The 18,342-nt window shown below is 36.1% G+C and overlaps 1 protein-coding gene across 1 annotated transcript in view; it reads right to left on the minus strand.

Moving 5' to 3' along the window:
- Window positions 1-18,342, minus strand: part of IL1RAPL1 (interleukin 1 receptor accessory protein like 1) — a 1,328,695-nt gene that overhangs the window by 19,409 nt on the left and 1,290,944 nt on the right. The window lies entirely within an intron of this gene.

An 18,342-nucleotide genomic window follows, 5' to 3' on the forward strand; every position in this document is an offset into this window, starting at 1 on the left:
TGCTAACTTGGGCTTAAGAAATAGGCTCTCGAGTGGATGTCACACCAGACTATGTTGGTAGTATTTTCCTTTCACTAAGCTACTTAAATTTTTTTTTTCTTATCCTTTCTTTCCGCTTTTACTTGGTATGTTACTACATTCTACCCAAAAGAGGAATTTTCCTGCCATTCACTGTATACAAGTTCTCTTATTCCTACTGAATGTTTATATTGCATAAAAAATGATCAGAAAATTTAAGGGATAAAATATTCACTTATTTTCTTCTCCTTTAGAGCTCATGAACATTGTAACAAATTCAATGATACTGATATTTAAACATTAAGCCAGAATGCACAGATTTTGAAACTCACTTTAACTGCCTATTTATACATGTTGACATTGATCATAATAGTCCAAATGTTATTGATGGGTATCCATTGTTCCCTGCAGTTGACAACTACCTTGAAAAATACTAGTTGCCTTAATTACCATTAAAGATAAATATTCCTGAAATTATGGCTCTAAAATAATGGCATTTTTGATCCTGTAATTTACAATCCACTAATGGGTTATCTAATTTTGTAACATAGTCAGTGTAGTTTTAGACTGAGAACTTTAAAATAATCTATGGCTTTGCAGTGACAAGTACTCTTGGGTTACAAGATCACTCCTGAGATCTTACAAATAGGGTGAAATCATCATGGGTGCAATGTAGTATCAGTGATTAATAATCTGAAAAGTATGGCCATAATTTTCTCACAAGGACATGTTTGTGTGTGTGTGTGCTTGCATGTGATGTCACTTTTCCTGTGATGATTACAGAAAAAAAAAACCTCAGCCATAGTTCTCATTATCTAGTCCTTCATTTCTAATTCAACAGTTTAATAAAAAAAATACATATAAACTACTGTTTCATCAAGTGTATTTTTCTGCTCTTGTTAAAATTAAATAGGACACAGAAGAAAAACTTATAAAAAGTGATCGGAATTTATGAATTTAAGAAAGAAAAAATAAAGTGAGTTATTAAATCTTTTAGAGTCTAAGTGAATTAATACGAAGTGTGAAATACTAAAAAGTACCTCAAGGAAATTTATATATATTGTTATTTGTAAATATCAGACAGCTTTATCTGCTGAATCTTGTGAGGGACTACAACAAGAGAGTACTACAAAAGTACCAGGAATAAAATACAAAACCCAATTTAGTATAATGTTTTCCCACTACTATGTGAACAGAAAAGATTAGTGGGTAGGTAAGTCTGTGGGGTACACTGAGTCTTGTTCTCTCAGGATATCAGTTAAACTCCACCACACATAGAAGCCTGTATAAAACTCTAACTTATGCCCATAGGCTAATTTATATACCAGAAAAAATCTGATTTAAATTACACTGGATATAATGGGAAAGAGAAGCATTTGGACTATGGCTACTTTTTTTTTTTTAACATTTTTATTGGAGTATAATTGCTTTACAATGGTATGTTAGTTTCTGCTTTATAACAAAGTGAATCAGCTGTACACATACATATGTTCCCATATCTCTTCCCTCTTGTGTCTCCCTCCCTCCCACCCTCCCTATCCCACCCCTCTAGGTGGTCACGAAGCACCGAGCTGATCTCCCCGTGCTATGTGGCTGCTTCCCACTAGCTAGCTATTTTACATTTGGTAGTGTATATATTGGACTGTGGCTCCTTTTAATATTCATTCTGTTTTCTAATATAATGCATTACACACTTGGAATTCATCACTCTGAAATTTGTTGTGTGAGAAAAGAAATAAAAAAATAATGGAGAATGCTTAACTTCTACTCTCAAACACTGCTAGCAGAAGTGCCCAATGGTACTACTATATTAGAAAATTTTGAGTAGCCGCTAATAAAGTTAAATATGAATCTACCCTATGAACAGCAGTTACACTCCTACGTATTTACCCAAAGGAAATATAAGCAGATGTCTATAAGAAGACTGGTACAAGAATGTTCAGAGTAGTCTTATTCATAGTAACCACAGCTGGAAACAACTTAAATGTTCATTAACAGGATATGATGAACAAACTGTGTGTGACCGTGTGATATAATATACTCAGCAGTAAAAAGAATGAACTACTGCAACATGCATGAATCTCACAAAATTATGTTAGGTGAAGAAGGCCAGACACAAAGTAATACCTTCCGTATAATTCTATTTAAATGAAGTCCAAGAGCGGGCCAAAATAAACCTCAGGGATAGAAATCACAAAATGGATGCTTTGTGGATGGGTGATGGGAAATTTTATTGGGAAGGGGAAAGAGGGAACATAATGGGGTAAAAAACAACAACAACAACAACAACAAAAAACCTCTGTGTCTTTTTTCAGGTGTAGATACAAGTATTGATATATACTTTTGTCAAAACTCATTGACCTAAACACTTACGATCTACGTGTTTTATCTTACGTTAATTGTACTTCAATTCTTTAAAAATTTGATTTTTTTTAAAAAAAGAGTCATTGTAAGTTCTAACCCAAGGGCTATGTGGGAAGGAGCTGTAAGGAAAGCTGCGAGTCAGGACAGCTGCTTTGCTCTAGATAAGTGCCCAGGCAGAGAATGGTTCTTTCACGGTGCCCCTAAGCACATCCTTTGATTCTGGAACCATGGCACTGGGCCTGGGCATCTAGCATGCCTTACACACCCGTATCTCATTGAATACCTTTTAGAACAATCAAAAACTATGCCTGAAATATAATTCTATTAATCCAGTAAGCAGCATTCTCATTTTCTTCAAATGCTATTTGTAACACTGGTCTCTACACACATTTTTTTTAACTTCTAAAAACTGAATATGTGTAAGAGAAAAATTTTATGACAGTTAAGTCTTTTTTGTTTTCAGAAAAGTAGTTGCCCAAATGTGAATTATTCCCATTGCTAGATGTCATGAGCCACTCAAAAAACTGTATATACTACCTTGAATACACTATTTATTAGGCTAACCAATAATACTGTCTAAAATGTAATGAGAAAAAGAGAGCAGGGTTGATGAGGCTTAGCAATTACAGAAATGGTCTTGTGTCACATGAATACCTCCTTTAAGGTACAAACATATGAAAACTTACATATACCTAGAGTGTGAGCAATAACGCTAGAAAAATTCTTCTGAGCCATATGATAGTCATTTTCTTAATACTAGGGATACCCAAAACTAGACCAAGAAACAGCATTTACAAAGAGCTAACTTATTCTGAGATCCTGACAGTATCTCGGATTTCCCCCAGAAACCTCCATAGTATTACGTGGAGAAGCACGGTGTGCTTATAACAAACTTGTAAGTCGGAAAAGAAATGTGTCTTTCCCCACAGTCCACACAATAGTGCTTGCTCCTCAGTTAGTACGTTATTTTTATAGCGTAAAGACTAATACACCTGCCTTCATATTATAAATGCGTGCAGGTTAAAAATTTTTCCATTGAAAATTTTTCCATTGGTTTATATAGCATGTGTAAATTCTCCCAAAGAAAATGGTGCATTAGATTCAGTTTCCACATTCTTTTGCTCCAAGCTGGACACATTCATTAATATGAGTGCCAGCCATTACTGCTTATACATTAGGTCAGGACAAAATTACTAGGGGTTAAATTCTGTTACTGTTAAAAGAAATGATTGGGGCTCACTGCTGTATTTTATCTTTACATTACAATGTGAATGGTGTTGCCCCAGCAAATGTCATTTCCTTTTGAAATGGGATCTGCTTTTCAGCTCAAGTTCAAGCTGCCTGGAGTGGCAGCATTTAAAAAATAAAGATTCCATTTCAGCACAATTCAACATCAGAGGATGGAAAGAGAAAGTGCAAACCTTTAAAAATCTGTTTAGCCTTTGTGCTATTTTGTTAAAATGATAGACTCTGCCCCCTTTAAGGGACTGAGACTGAATATTGAAAATTGTAAAGCAAAATCGCTGGGCAAAACCTAAGGGAAACCGGCATTTGGTTAAACACAACAAATGAACAAGTGCCAAAGAGTTACATTTAAGGGCACAAGCAGTCATTTAGTTACAGGCAATTAACAATAGTCTGTGGAAAGCTCCAGTATGGGCTAAGGGAAAACACATTGATTATTGCTGCAGTAGTAGACTGCTTTCGGAATAAATTGCTTCAATTTAAAACTAGATTTGCTACAAGCATTTTGAGCAATGACTACAATTTTTTCTTATCAAGACAGCTGGACCAAGCAACCCTTTAAAAGAAACAGCTAATTAAAATAAAGCGCATGCCATCCCCCAGTATATTGGATTACACTGCAAATAATAAACGCATTTGGTTTACACTAATGTTGCTGCAATTACCTAGTATAGTTTGGAATCCTATTTTTTTAAATTGGCTTGTATTTAGTGTTGTTTGCAAACTTTTTCTGCTAGGTATCTTTAAAGAGGTAAAGATGTTAACAGAGTTAAATCAAAGTTTATATGTAATTGTGTTTTTTTAATTAAAAAAAATATATTTATTTATTTATTTATTTGGCTGCACCAGGTCTTAGTTGCGGCAGGCAGAATCTTTTAGTTGTGGCACGTGGGATCTAGTTCCCTGACCAGGGATCAAACCTGGTCCCCCTGCATTGGGAGCGTGGAGACTTAACCGCTGGACCACCAGGGAAATCCCTATATGTAATTTTGAACTCTTCACTTGGAGTATTCATTTTGTATCTCTGTCTATATTTATATATATAATCTTGTTTAAAGTATAACTGAAGACTTTAGGTGGCTTATTCTTATATAGTTTATCCTAAAATTGCCTCATTCGTTATATAAAGTCCTTTGAAATGCTCTGCCCTGATTTATATGCAGTAAAATGCAAGTTTGTGGGGGAAATGCATGATAGATAATATAATGATCCCAGTTTATTCATTAGCGTCACCAAGTACATTTCTTCTTCTTTCACTGTGTTATAAAGAGCTAAACTTTATAAGGATTTATCCATCCACATAAATTCATATGCATATTTTTTTCTCTGGAGCAGTATAACTTATTTGTTCCTGGCAGGAGGATAATTATGCTCAGCCTACAAAGATATTCAACTCAATTCTACAATACATCAATGCAATTTAGAAGCGGTTATAATGTTTTTTTTTGGTAACACATTAAGAAGCTGAATTGCTATTCACATAATAGCAAGAAAATGTTTTCAGAAAGTATAAACTGGTATGTAAAGATAGTAGTTTTGCTCTTGCAAAAGTGCTTTTTGGAACAAGGAAAGGTATACATAATAATAATAATAATAATAATAAATGAAAGTGGTCTCTGAATTTAACAATGTGATCTGTGCAACCAAACATTTGGGCAAAAGGTTACCTTCCAAGTAGTATATTTTGCAGTTTTGGAAAGAGGTTTTCAGCCAAAGTATCAAATTAACTTTAACTTACTGTCAATTAAGAATGCAAATATGGTGGATGAAGCTAGAGACTGTCATACAGAGTGAAGTAAGTCAGAAAGAGAAAAACAAATATCATATATTAACGCATATATGTGGAACCTAGAAAAATGGTACAGATGACCCGGTTTGCAGGGCAGAAACTGAGACACAGATGTATAGAACAAATGTATGGACACCAAGGGGCAAAAGTGGCAGAGGGGGGTGGTGGTGGTGTGATGAATTGGGAAATTGGGATTGACATATATACACTAATATGTATAAAATGGATTACTAATAAGAAACTGCTGTATAAAAAATAAATAAAATAAAATTCAAAAAAGAATAAAAGAATGCAAATATGGTATTGGCTGGGACCCACGATTAGGGCCTAGTTAGACTAAGCTCCCATAAGCCCTTGGATCTGAAATGTTACACATTAATAAACTATTAAAACAAAAAATTAAATGAAAGACTAGATGGAAAAAATGCATCATTCCTTATACAGTTAGCTAGAGCCTACCCTTGGAATGTCTTTTTTCTCTCCCCAACCAGATAGCAAGGGTGCTAAGTTTTGTTTTATATTTTTTTCTATGAAGTAGGGAATATTCATAAGTGGTATGTTTTTTTTTTTTTTATTTGGCTGCACTGGGTCTTAGTTGGGGCAGGTGAGCTCCTTAGTTGCGGCTCGCTGGCTCCTTAGTTGTGGCACGGGGGCTCCCTAGTTGTGGCACGTGGGCTCCTAGTTGTGGCACATGGGATACTTAGTTGTGGCATGCGAACTCTTAGTTGTGGCATGCATGTGGGATCTAGTTCCCTGACCAGGGATCGAAACTGGGCCCCCTGCGTTGGGAGCGTGGAGTCTTAACCACTGTGCCACCAGGGAAGTCCCAAGTGGCATGTATTAAAAGACAATTTAAAATAATGACAGTAATCAAATAAAACATGAATCCATGAGTTTATATTAATTATAAACAAATTAATAAAAAGGAAAGCTCTCCTTTAGGGCAGAATGCCAACTGGCAAATACAGAAGGAATAATAGAGTTAGAAATCACCATTTTTCCACCATCCTAATAATAATTGACTCAGGCAAGAATTATCAACAGAGGCTAAAGTTAATGGGTGAAAGATTGATGAGGTAGGATATTCCTACTGTCTTAAAGTACCTCCCTACTGATTATTTATTAATGATTAAGGGAGAAATCTTAAGGAAGTGACCAAAATTAGCATTATCAGTAATGGGACAAATTGACATCGTGTACCTCCTGATGTAATGCATTAAGAAGGTATAATATCATCTATGCAGTATTCCAGCCACATATAAGTAAATATCCTAAAAAGGAGTAAAAAATAAAATCTGGTTTCTATTCTTTGAAAATGTCAATGCCATGAAAGACAAAGAAAGGTTGAGGAACAATCCCAGATTAAAAGAGACTAAAAAGACTTGAAAACTAAATGGATTGCATAATTCTGGATGGAAAATGTGGTAAAAGGATATTATGGGAACACCCTTTGAAATATGAATATAGACTACATATTAGTGAATAGCATTCTATCATTTTCAATTCTCCTAAATTTGATAAATATACTCTGGTCTTATCAGAAAATATCCTTGTTTTTAGGAAGATTCATGTTGAAGAATCTAGTCATGATGTCTGCAATTTACTCTCATGTGGTTCAGCAATAATATGTGTTTGTATACATAGTGTAGCTCTATCTTTTTATTTACCTAACTAGATGAAGAGAGATAAGGCAAATGTGGCAAATGTTAATAACTGGTGAATCTAGTTGGAGAGGCTATATGGAAATTACGGTAAGATCACAATATTGCAAGTGTTATTGTAATTTGAGAATATTTTGGGTTGATTATTTTGGATTAAAGTTATTCACAACTATTCTATTATAATCTTTGCAAAGTCTTCAGTTTAATCTTCCAAAAACATGTCCTCATCTTGGAATTTTCTTCAGTAATTGTTAGCTGATTTACATTGCTCACGGGAAAAAGTCCAAACCCCTTGTGTTGGCATTCAAGGTCCTTCACTCCTTTAATTGAAGCAGCTGATTAACCTCCAGCAGGAATTATCCCTCCAATGTGAATTGAATTTGACATATGTTTTCCCAATTCTGTACCAACCTAGAATTTCTTTCCATTTATCAAAACCCTACCAATCCTGCAAGGCAAGGCTAAGATCTGTACTTTCAGTGAAGCTTTTCCAACTAAAAGCAATTTGTCTCCTTAGAACCTGTATTTTCTGTAGCTTTTTTGATGACTTATCATACTGTATTATACCACTAAGTGTTGTTCATGGTTTTACATGATAAACAATTGCTTTACCTTAGGGCCTCCCACTTTGCTTCTTCAAGTCTTTGTTCATAGAACACTTTTGCAACTCGGTCCACTGACCACTCATTCCAAGTCACTAACCTGTGGCTGTATCCACTTTCCTTTCTCTATTTTTCACTATAGAATTTATCATTGTAGAACATAGTATTTAATTTTCTTATTAATATATTTATTATCTATTGTCTATCTCCTCCCACTGGAACTTAAATTCCATCAGGGCAAGTTTTTTTTGTCTATTTTGTTCATATTTTTTAACTGATTCTCTCTCAAGTGCCTTGAAAACTATCCGACACATAGTAGGAGCTCAATGAATATTTGAATAAATGGATGACTGGATAAGAACAAATGTACTTTTCTAATGAAAAGTTAGATTTTTGTGCATTCCCACTCTAAAATGACAAGAATATCTCTGTGAGCCATTTTTCCAGACAATGTGTCATGAGGTTCAAGCAACTGATGGGGTATAATTATTAATACACAGGCTATTAGTTTGATGATAAAACTTCATTCTATAGAAAAGTGGTCAACTTCACAGTACAGATTTAAAAAGGATTCTTTCATCCATAAATCCAATGACAACATACATAATCTTTATAGACTTAAAGAATGAGGAAAGTATTGTTTTACATCTTTGATGTTATTACTCATTTTTGTCTTTTCACTCACTCATTCACTTTCTTTTTGTTTTGTAAGTGCGTTAAATGTACCAGGTGTAGTGCTTTGGGTTCTAGTGATAAAATGATGGATGGAATATGCTCCTTGCCTTAAAGGAGCTTATGTGTAGTTGTAGAGTCAGGCATGCAAGGAAATATTTAAAAACAAAATAATAAGAGCTAATATTTATTGTGCACCTAAGTGTCACCCTGCTAGGCTTTTTATATGGGTGTAAAAAATGCTCTACTATAAGAATAATAACCAAGGACCGGGTGAGCAACTCACTCAGGGTGTTTGTGTGTGTATTTGTGTTTCTGTTGGGGGATCTTAGAGATAGGGATCAGACACTATGTGGCACAGTACAGGACAGTGGCTGCAAAGGAGTTTGGCAAGTAGTTTGGTGTGGAGTACGGGGAAAGCAAGTGGATGGTGTGATGGGTGATGGTAGGCAAATTCATGCTCTGATTTCTCAGCTAGAATATATTTATCTTTTTTTTTTCCTTTTCCAAGCAGCTAGCATGCACCTTGAAAATAAATATTTGTTTGAAGGATTCATGGTATCAATTAAGTCAGGTTTCTTAAAATTAGGTCAGAAAAATAGGACAATGATTCTCCCTAGTGGAAAACTGACATATATTTTCAAAATGTACCATATGGTATTACTAACACAGACAGAGCTTTATCTCTGAAAACATTTCCCCTTTGGATTCTGAAAGCAATGTTTGAAATAGGTCTATCCAAAGACCATAATGTGGTCTGTACACAGACTATTAGGTTTTTGCACACACAGACACATACAAAGTATTCAGATGGGGCCTCCGTCATCTTAGATCTCGTACAACTTAGCATGATGGGGAGAAGCCAGACAAAGAAAGATACTGCTATAATAAACAACTAAATGGGCCTCGAGTGACCAGCTTAGAAGACAGGGCCATTGTATATCAAGGTGTCAAACCTCACTGATGACTAAAAGAAAACCTCTTAGAAGAAAAAGTATTTGTTTTACCTCTACTAGGAATTTCCTTTTCAACATGTCATACAAATAGACAGTCACAGATGGAATGTTACAAAACGCCTCTGGAGAGAAAATTGTCAGAGGGAAGGTGGCATTGCCATTTTACTTCTTTTTGTTAAGGGCTGCAGTGTTTATCCTAAAAGCAATCCTCCACCAGAGGATATGTAGTCACAGTTAAAAGAATTTGGTCTTCCACTGGGAATGCTTTGGACTGGCCAAAGAACCCAGAACATCTGGACTGCTTAGATAACCAATAGAAGGAACCATGCTCTCGACAGAAACACTGAACACTTCTAAAAAAAATCGTATGATGATCTGTAGTATAGTCAGTATATTCAGTTGTTAAAAATCGATTTATAAAATATTTTACACATGTAAAAACGGAGTTATTGCAATATACAGAATGGGATGCTTTGATAAACTTTAGAATTTTACGTTATTATTATAATTTTCTTCCCTTAAGATTTTAACTTATTTCATAATTATTGAGAGCATTAGGATAAAACGTGTTCAGCAAAAGCTGTTTCTCTCATGAGACAAGTTTCATTCAAAATCTTGGTGAGGGCTTCCCTGGTGGCGCAGTGGTTGAGAGTCTGCCTGCCGATGCAGGGGACACGGGTTTGTGCCCCGGTCCGGGAAGATCCCACATGCCGCGGAGCGGCTGGGCCCGTGAGCCATGGCTGCTGAGCCTGCGCGTGCGGAGCCTGTGCTCCGCAACGGGAGAGGCCACAACAGTGAGAGGCCCGCGTACCGCAAAAAAAAACAACAAAAAACAAACAAACAAAAAAAAAACTTGGTGATTCCACAGAGCTAGAGACTATTAAGGCAAAAACAATAATAAAACCGTATGCTGGATCATTTCCCTCAAAGGACATAACAGAAAAATCCATTTCTCATCCCTTTTGAATCTTTTTTGACCACTCTCTGTTTTCTGAAAACATAAAAATGTTGAGGAAAATAGTGGTAAGTTTGCCTTCCTTTCTCATTTTGTAAAGAGATACTCATCAAGAATTTATCAACATTTAAGTTTTTTCTTTTTCTCCCATCAACCCTCTATGAAGGAATAGGCATGCTTTGGGAACTATCAATGGCAGAACCTACCATTCCTTGATTCCTCCTAAGGGAACAGTAAAAAGTTCCTTAAGCCACGACAAAGTTGAGAATAAAGTGGGTGGCTCATATGTTTTAGTGGCCTGTGTTGTCAGGATATATGAAAAGTCTGTCCTCAATAATGAATTCTCTTTTACCAAAACAGCGATAACACTGCCCTGCTTCACAAAGAGTAAGGCACTATCTTATTGTCTCACTCTATGTATTGATTTTTGGTGTGTGAAAATTAGCAGTGGTTTGAGAAAATGCAAAAGTCAAGGTGTCCCCTAATATGCAATGTTTTCTAATACAGACAGATATAAAGTGGAAGCAAGAATACATTCAAGGAAACAGATTTTTTTTTTTTTTTTTTGCAGTATGCAGGCCTCTCACTGTTGTGGCCTCTCCCGTTGCGGAGCACAGGCTCCGGACGCGCAGGCTCAGCGGCCATGGCTCACAGGCCCAGCCGCTCCGCGGCATGTGGGATCTTCCCGGACCGGGGCACGAACCCGTGTCCCCTGCATCGGCAGGCGGACTCTCAATCACTGCACCACCAGGGAAGCCCAAGGAAACATATTTTAACATACTTTTAAAATGTGGAAATAACTTGATTTTATAGCAAACAGATTAATGGTAGGTTTCCTGTAAGAATTTTAAAATTCTTCAGACTGTATCAAAATACATTTATTTTTTCTCACCTTTTTTCCTGACTCTATAAAATATGTTTACTGTAAAAATTTTGAAAATCATATAACAATAAGAAAAAGAAATTAAAGGTCACATGGAATCAGACTGCCCTGAGATAACCACTATTACTACTTCAGTTAAAATTTTTTTAAATGCATCTCTTTCTAGTGTATTAGGTTTCAATTGAACTTAACGGGCAAGTGACCTATAGTTTTACATGCTAACACTTCAAAATAGCTTATATTTTGCCTTTTACTCTGGACAGTTTGGAATAGAGTTATCCAAGGTGGTTTATAATCTGTGTTTTGCTAAGAGCCCTTATGGCAAACTCTTTAGCCTAACTAATTTTTCATTCACCTGTCTGTTTACCCAATCATCATTTATAGATGCCTAGTTCAGCCAGGCAAGTCTAGCAGGAATTATTTAACACCAATAGGGAGTTTTTCTCTATATAAATAATAACCATGTTTTTTTGCAACAGTTTACAAACATTCCCTGAAAAAGCAGGTTAAAACATAATCCCAGGGGCTTCCCTGGTGGCGCAGTGGTTGAGAATCTGCCTGCCAATGCAGGGGACACGGGTCCAAGCCCTGGTCTGGGAGGATCCCACTTGCCACGGAGCAACTAGGCCCGTGAGCCACAACTACTGAGCCTGTGCGCCTGGAGCCTGTGCTCCGTAACAAGAGAGGCCACGATAGTGAGAGGCCCGCACGCTGCGATGAAGAGTGGCCCCCGCCTGCTGCAACTAGAGAAATCCCTCGCACAGAAACGAAGACCCAACACAGCCAAAAATAAATAAATATTTAAAAAAAATCATAATCCCACTTTAGAGAAAATATGGATTTCAAATTTCAAATTTCATTTAGTCTAATTGCATTGTTTTACAGACAAGGAAGCTAAACTGGTCTGAGAACAGTTAAAAGTTGACAGACTTTCCTGGCAGACCAGTGGTTAAGACTCCGTGCTTTTACTGTAGGGGGTGCGGGTTTGATCCCTGGTCAGGGATCTAAGATCCCACATGCCACGTGGCAAGTTGAAAATATATTTTTTAATATTATCAACTTTTATGGGACTACTGAGTTGCCACTGACATTAATCTGCACAAGATGATGGCCAATACGGAATTCTGTTGTGACATCTTTAATGTATTCCTTTTAGCTACTTTCGATAGTGATATAGTTAAATAATATAGATGCATTTGTTCACTTGGGGAGAATTAGAAATGCACCCAAGCAGTTGTGAGTCATTACCTTGAAATGGTGAAGTAGTATAAATGAGTTTTCAAGTTATATTCACTTTATATTTCATACTAGAATTAGAATTCCAAACTGATCTAAGTCAGGCAATTTAAGTATCATTCTTTAGCTTTTGATAATGGCCTCTTCCATTTTAGTTTCCATGAATTTGGTAACCATTACCAGTCAGTACTTTGATCTGCCATAGCATACCTTAAGGAATTATAATTTCTATTCTGCAGTTACAGGAACTTATCTAAAGATCTGAGTCAACTTTACAAACACTTAAAACTATAAGAAAATTCCTGGGAAGAACAACTCTTTCATTTCACTTTCAAGATTTGCAAAATGAGGTACAATGACTCAAAACTCTGAGAACCTATAAAATCTGATGAATGGGCTAATAGATACTATTAGTCACCCGGAGTTTAATATGGTCTTACAAGATTACTGCACTGTGGCTTAAGGACAATTAGTTAACAAATGATAAAAATGAAGAACAATGACATAAAGAGACTTGCTTTAGGTCACACACAAGTGAAGAGTCAAATACAAACACTCTCAAGTAACTGTCCATTTCTTCATCCCTGTTCACAATTTTTCAGTCAATCCTCATTCATATCAAATTCTAATTCATGGTAATGATTCCTGGGTGACCTTTAAAATGACCTTTTTGTGCTTTCTTAAATATACCACTGGATTTCTTTTTGTGAAGTACAAACAAAATCTATTTTAATAGCATTTAAATGTCCATCTTTAATTTAGAGAAATCTACCTCCAGATATATCATCCTTCATAGAACACATGCTAAAAATAGTATATGTGCCCTAAAAATAGAGACTAATAGCTAACATATTTCTTACAGATGGCAAATGTAATTCTCAGCACTAAAATCTAATACAAGTTACCATGGAAATTTATTGGAAATCAACACGTTTTTTCCTACTATATGACCTGAGAGAGTAGTTAGCATTTTTTTATGTGTCACGTCTAACTTCTCACTTTACTGACCTGGTTGTCAAAGTTCGATATACAGGGAACTGCTTATTAAAAGTTATACCTTGCATTTTTGACCCAGTTGTGCCATTTCTCAACCGAGTGCAGGAATTCACAGCCATAAAAATGCACAGCCACCTTCCTCTCCCCAACAATGTTGCTTTCATGCCCCAGGACGGTGATAGACATCCCGCTGGCAGCAGTGACTCAACTACTGAGGACAACTAACCCAGTGCCTTGCCCAGAGCTGGAACTTAATTCATCTTTAGTGAATGGGAATGATTTATTGCTTTCTCATACAACAGCATTATATGAATCATCTTTAACCAGCAGTGAAGTGAGACTTTGAGCAGGATATGAAGAATTGTCAGTCAATAGGTTGTCCTGACCCAGAAATAATGAGAATATTAAGGTAGTTCTGAGAAGTAAAAGTGAATGGTGTGTTGGTGGGTAGTGGCCATGGATATGCTATTCTGCTTGTGATCTCTGATCACATATGTGGAATTGTGCTATGTGCGTGCTCAATGATATCTGTAGGCTTCTTGCAAATATCTTAAACTGAATTATTATTTTCTAAAGTGCCTGTGTGTTACTTTCCAAGACAAAGATCTGAGTTCCAGTGAATTCCCTCTGCTCTCACTGTAGGTTTACTTGTGTTTTTATAACCTCTTTAGATGCTAGAAAGACGCCTGTAAAAAATGATTTGAACTTCTGAACACAAAGAAACTGTTTATCCAGGTTCTGTTACTGTGTTATTTTTTTCTTTGCCTGTTTTGCGATCATATCATTGACCAATAATATGTGGAGGTTCAATCTTCACACTGTCTGCTCTTCCTTACTACACATAATTGAAATTTAGCTGAACACAAGTGTTTAAAACAGGAAATTAGGGCTTCCCTGGTGGTGCAGTGGTTGAGAGTCCGCCTGCCGATGCAGGGGACACGGGTTCGTGCCCCAGTCCGGGAAGATCCCACATGCCGCGCAGCGGCTGGGCCCGTGAGCCATGGCCGCTGAGCCTGCGCGTCCGGAGCCTGTGCTCCGCAACGGGAGAGGCCACAACTGTGAGAGGCCCGCGTACCGCAAAAAAACCAAACCAAACAAACAAACAAACAAAAAAACCCCAGGAAATTAGCAGTACTTACTGCCCATCATATATCTTGTTCCTCCTTGGGAACTGCTATTTGCACAGGCTGAACACTGTATACAGCCTATTTGCATAGATTGAAATATATGTATATATCCATATATAGGTTGTTGAGACATCCCTAAGTGGATTTCCTTTTTAAAAAGGGATATGGAGGAACTGTGTCCAACAATGAAGGCCCTCTTCATTTAAGAGGTTAATTATTTAATACTTGAAGACAGTGCTCTTTCAGACATCTCTCTGAGTAGCAAATGTGTTCTATAAAGCACAATTTCATTGAATACATGAGGCAAGTAACCTCATTAAGACTAGATGTGAGGGCAATGTACAAACGTTCAAACAGATTCAAAGGTGTTGACCACGTAAAAAGAATGAGGCAATTAGTTAGAATTAGTCCCAGTGACTGGCTATACCCCTATTTCATTCCTCTGTGATGGCAACAGTGAACTCAAGAGAGCTAGTTGCTTTTCACCTGTTAGATTCTACCAAGTTTATTAGAGTACCTATTGCCTAGGCAAAGACCTTGGTATGCCAACTGTGGTCCACAGACCAGCAGCATCAAGAAACTTGTTTGAAATTCAAATCTGGAGTTCACCTCAAACTAATGATTTTTTTGCTGCACCACGCGACATGTGGGATCTTACTTCCCCAACCAGGGATCGAACCCATGCCCGCTGCAGTGGAAGTGCAGAATCTTAACCGCTGGACAACAAGGGAAGTCCCAGATGAGTGATTTTGAATCACTTTTTAACAAACTTCCTAGGTGATTTCTGTGTACTGTAAAGATTGCGATAACCACCACAACAGAAGATGGTAAAGCACTGCTCTAGGGACTTTGGGTTGACTTTCCAAGGGTGGTGTAGGGGAGCAAATTTTGCCACCCCAAAATGTGTCTCTTTGGTATGAGGATCAACTTAGTCTGGTTATTTTTTATTTTTTCCGGTACGCGGGCCTCTCCCTGCTGTGGTCTCTCCCGTTGCGGAGCACAGGCTCCGGACGTGCAGTCAGCGGCCACGGCTCACGGGCCCAGCCGCCCCGCGGCATGCGGGATCCTCCCAGAACGGGGCACGCACCCGTGTCCCCTGCATCGGCAGGCGGACTCCCAACCACTGCGCCACCAGGGAGGCCCTAGTCTGGTTATTTTTAAGAAATAGAAATTCAGGAAGTTTTTCTTTTTACATCTGTCTTAGTTGCCTAAAATAATTTAAATAAAGGACCTGTTCCCAGAATAGAGCTATCACCAGAGATATCTGCAAAGATCGTGGGCAAGGGTGTGGTGAGGTAGACCCAGCTTGCCTTTAGGACCAGTGGGAATATTCTCTCTGGTGTGTACATTACAGATAGGGTTATTTTTAGATCTCTAGATGGTCATGCCATAATTAATTTGTAAAAGAGCTCTATTTACTCAGCTTAAAGTAAATGCTTACATAAATTATTTCTAAATGTCACAGGAACTAACGCAAATGTTTTTTAACTTCATGTGATCTATGATTAATCTTTAGTCAATAAAAGCAAATTTAAACTTACTGGTTTAATTAAAACAGGTGTACCTTTAGAGTTATCAGCATTCAGTACAATACTTTTATTCTACCTAGGTTTACTAAAAGTCAAATAAGTTCATGTTATCTCTGCTACAAAATTTGTCAACAAGAAAAATAACTTAAGATGGTTAACTGCTTTAATGTCTCATAAAATCTTCAGGGGTAATCTAAGTGCGATTATTAAAAACAAATGTATTAAATAGATGTAAATGAGATAAGAGTTTTCAGGTGAACTTTCTAAAACGATGATTGTTTACTTAAATAGTTCCCCAAATCTTTCTGGTAACTTAACACCCTTAGGGTTTTGCTAGATCAAATTAAATGATGGAAATTCATTAAATATCTAGATCATTTCCAAATAAGATAAAATAATAAAACATTAATTATTGGACATAGTCTTATCTACTTTTGACTTCCTATTGCGGAGAAACTAAAGATGAATTTCAGTCTTTTAGTAACCATGTCTTGTGCCACATTGAAAGATTGCACTATTTAAAAGGGCATATATTTCTAGAAATTATAAAAGGTATTTATAGGCACAATATTGTAAATCAACTATACTTCAATAAAAAATTAAAAGAGCTGAAATTTTTAAAAAAGTGTATTTATAAATTTTCCACACCACAAAATGCTAATGTAGTTCACAATTATTTCTTTGTTTTCGCTAGAAATTAAGGTTTCTAATTATTACATGTGATTAAGGATACTAGAGATAATAAGGGAAACAATTCTGTATGCAAGGGAAGTAAAATGTATTTTTGGGTAAGAAAAGGCATGAGATAATGGAGGTGCATTTTTGTTGAGAGAAATAAAAGTGATTTTTGTCCTGGAGCTGATTATATCAAACTGGGAAAGAGAAGAAGGGGCAAATTAAAGTGGCCATAGAAAGTTGTAGAAGTTTTGTGAAAAAGGGATCTTGGGAAAGAAATTTTATGTGTGATCAAGCTGGCTAAGATGGGGATAAATTTAATTATGTGAATAAATTTCAGTATCAAAGGTACACTTGTACAAAATTAGAATTTGGTTTTGCTTTCTGTTAAAAGCACAAAGGTTTTTTTTTTAGATCATTGGTCTGCTCTTAATAAGCAATTGTAAACAAATATTTTCTTTATCATTAATGGCATCTGTCTAGAAAAACAAAAATTCTATGTTTTATCTTTATCAGGTCTCTGACTATTTAGGAAAGAAACCCGAGTCTCTTCAAATATTATAAGAGCTAAGTTGTTTTACAACTATTTAACTTTCTGTATTTGCCTGTGAAGTCTTTGTCATTCTGATTAAGTGAATAACTAAGTATTGTTTCATAGTGACCTAGGATCCTATTTGACAAGTGTTTTAAAATTTTTTGATATTTTTGACAAACTTCCCACAAGTAAAATTCTGATGAAGTCTTATTGACCTGGAAATAATTTGGGGGTTTTCCAAAAGGCCCCTGGAATACCTCAAAATATTTGCTTTCTCTCCTTATAAAAGAGAGATATTAAACTAATTAGGCTTATTGGGTATGCTAAATGATATGGGAAGCATTGTCAAATAAGTGATGATAAATGTTCTTAGGTTATATTATTTGGGTAAATGTTATTAATATAAATGTTCTAGAAATTATATAAAATTCATAAAATTCAGATATTTCCTGGTACAACGTTATTAGCCATAATTCTAGTTATTATCTTAAAACTTTATGTCACAGAAATAATCAAATTTCCTTTTCAATTGCACTACAGTGAATCAGATCTTTAACCATGCCATTTTAAGACTTTTGTCATTTATTGACAATTATTGTTTTACTCTGATGCTTCTGCAAACAAAACAAAAACTTCATCTTCAAGAAGATCCATAGAAAGGACTTTTTGACAATGTATCCTTCTGATAACTTTCAGATGATACCACTGAATTGGGTAAGAAATTATAGAACTCTAATCAAAAAACTGATGGCTTCACAAAACTGCTAACAAAAGATAAGAGCAACAAGAATTAATCACATGGGACTGAATAAATTGATGAATATGATTATAATTTTGACTTTTTTGTCTGAACTATAACTACATTTTTAATCTTTGTTTTTCAGATATAAGAAAACCTTTAATCTTACACTATGACTTAACAGCAATTTGGTAAGTTATATCTTTATAAGCAGAATTGAAACATTTATATTTTTCTCCCTACCTGATCCCTCCAGAATTCAGAAACTCATGGTGAATACTCTTATTTTCAGGGCATTCTAGTTATATTTACATAAGTTCAATAAGAATCTGTTCTCCTTGGAACAGGACACAATTGGAA

This window comes from Globicephala melas, chromosome X (genome assembly GCF_963455315.2).
Source record: "Globicephala melas chromosome X, mGloMel1.2, whole genome shotgun sequence".
Taxonomy (NCBI): domain Eukaryota; kingdom Metazoa; phylum Chordata; class Mammalia; order Artiodactyla; family Delphinidae; genus Globicephala; species Globicephala melas.